Here is a 2,945-nt window from a genome sequence, read left to right on the forward strand (position 1 = left end):
TTGTGTGTGTATGTGTCATTTTTTTTTTTTAATTTTTATTTTTGGCTGCATTAGGTCTTTGTTGATGCATGCTGGCTTTCTCCAGTTGCGGCAAGCGGGGGCTACTCTGTCGTGGTGCGTGGGCTTCTCATTGCGGTGGCTTCTCTTGTTGCAGAGCGTGGGCTCTAGGCACGTGGGCTTCAGTAGTTGTGGCACGTGGGCTCAGTAATTGTGTCTCATGGGCTCAGTAGTTGTGGCTTGAGGGCTCTAGAGCACAGGCTCAGTAGTTGTGGCCCACGAGCTTAGTTGCTCCATGGCATGTGGGATCTTCCCGGACCAAGGCTCGAACCCGTGTCCCCTTCATTGGCAGGCGGATTCTTAACCACTGTGCCACCGGGGAAGTCCCATCCAGATGGTCTTTGCTCAGGGTTTGGGGCTCAGTCAGTAATGGGCCTCAGCTGCAGGGCCTCAGAGTTCTGAGGGGCCAGAGAAGAGGGTGGGGTCTGGGCCTTGGAATCAGGTGGACTTCAGCTGGGACCAGCTCTAAACTGACCTGCCCCAGGCTCTGAATTGACTCCTGGGAAGGGGTCAGGAAGCAAAATGCTGACCCAAGCCAATTCAAGGGGTCAAAGTGTCTTAACCTCATGAGAATGCTGGCTTGACCCTTTTCTGGAAGTCCACAGTCCCCTTCTCTATTCCTGGCCCAGGAGGGGCCTGCACTCAATGATACTCCAGCTGCATCCTGGAGCCCAGATGCTCCCCAGGTCCCAGCCCAGGACGGGGCCTCACTCTGTTCTGGGGAATGGCTTCTCCTTTTTTTGTGATTGTTCCCTGAAGTAGAACAGGCCTGAGTAGGAAGCTGGCTTGCTCCCTGCCCCATCTGGGCCCTCAGCACATCTCGCAGATACTCCCCTGTATCAGTGCATACTGCAGATTCAAAAGAAGAAGAGAGGAATCACCCCACATATCAGTTCCAGGCCCTTGGCTCACATAGCCCTTAGCTACGCCAAATATATTAGTGGTCCCCTATTGTCTCTCAAGCCGGCTCCTGGAGGGCCTCAGTTTATCTCCCACCCAATGGAGTACGAGCAGCCCTAACCCAGGGAAGAACTGCTTTCACTCATGTAACCACTTTAGTTCCCAAAGCCCTTGCCTAGCCCTTAGGTTGGCTGCTCTCCACTGCAGCCTGGGAAGCAGTTCCATTGCACAGATAGGGAAGCAAGGCCCCAAGAGCTGGGGAGTGAGTTGCCCAAGGGCAGAGTGCTGGAGCTGGGAGGAATCCGTCTGACTCCAGGATCAGGGTTTGCATATGTCACTATCGTTGAGGAGCTGGTAATTGGGACAGGGTGGGGAGGGCAAGAGAGACAAACCTTGGACAGACGACACAACAAGATAGAAACTGAGTTAGCTGGGGGACTGTGGAACTCAGGGGACAGGGGAAATTGTTTCTGCCTAGGGGGTCAGCCTGGAGACAACTGCATTTGAGGGGCAGAGACAAAAAGATGCAGAGAGGAGATTCCACAGGGGGAATAAGCCAAAGCCAGCCCAGAGCTAGGAGAGGTCAGGTCATCTTCAAAGAAAGGCTACAATATTGACCATGAGCTGAAAGCTTGGCAGGGGAAGGGGCGTGGCAATCACAGAAAATCCTGAAGGCCAGGCTGAGGTCTAACATTGTTGGGTAGTACTGGGGAGACAGGGATGGTGCAATCCTTCATCCCCACCATGTTACACCTTCTACCCTCTTTGAAAAATCAAACATCATCACTCCCTCTTGCCTGAACCAGAGAAAATTCCACCTTCCCCACAGGCTCAGCTGTGAAATCATTTCTACCTGTGCTGACCTCAGTGGCATCAGGAGCAAGGACTGTCTCTGGGCTGAGCCATGAACTGAAACATGCCCATCCCCAGGTGAGATGGGGTAGGTGTCACCACTCAGCCTCTATGGCTATTTATAGACTCTGTGTCATCCTCAGAAATGGCAGTTTCTCTCCACTCAGCCCGAGTGGCTTCTTATCCAGGGTGTTAATGGATTTCATCACTCAGGGACCCTGTAATGCCATCTTTAGGCCTCACAGAGCCAAAGAACAGTCAGGACATGCTGACATCCAGGGGTTGCAAACTCATATACCGGTTGGGGCCAGGCAGAGACACACTGGGGTGAAGTGTGCTGGGCAAGGCTATAGGGAATACGTGGACGTGGGACTGTGTCCAAACACCACAATTAAAGGGGCAGCTCCTGCCCAGGCCAGTCAATTTTTGTATGTGGACAATGGGTCCAGTGTAGCCAGATCTTTTCATTTTTCAATAAAAACTAAAAACATTATGTTTAGTGGAAATCTCCCAACTTTTAAATGTTGGGAACTCATTTTAAAATAAAATTAAACCCTGAATGAGCCCTAAACAACATATTTACAACCCAGCTAGGGCCTCTGAGCCAATAGTTTATAAGCTCTGATCTCCACTGTGTAAATGAGAGAACTGAAGCTCAGAGAGGGACAGAAGCTTGCCCATGGTCACACAGCCTCAAAGTACTGGAACTGTGGTCAAACCCCTCTCTTCACACTTGCCAGGGCCCTTTCTACAAGATTCACTCAGCAGACATGTTTTCAGAGCACCTACTAAATGCCAAGCCTGAGCCTTGCCCTCAGATACAGAATACCTCCGGCCTCTCCCAGGCTGCCTGTGTGCCGGGCAGGGGTGAATGTTGTGGTTGCCATAGGGTATGAAGTTACAGGGGTCCTGAAGAGCCTTCCAGGAGGGGCTGGGAGTGAAGGAGGCCCTGCTGTGGTCATGGGGTGGGGTTTTCATGAACGATCAATGCCAGTGTCTGTCCCTGGGACAATGTGCCTTAGGTAGGAGGCCTTGGACTCCATTTATCTTGGTTCCATCTGAGGGACTGGGGTCCAGGAGAGCATCTGTCATGGGAAGCTGACAGGGAGCCCAGAAGAGAGGTTCTTGGGTGAGAA

The sequence above is a fragment of the Pseudorca crassidens genome, chromosome 16 (genome assembly GCF_039906515.1).
Source record: "Pseudorca crassidens isolate mPseCra1 chromosome 16, mPseCra1.hap1, whole genome shotgun sequence".
NCBI lineage: Eukaryota > Metazoa > Chordata > Mammalia > Artiodactyla > Delphinidae > Pseudorca > Pseudorca crassidens.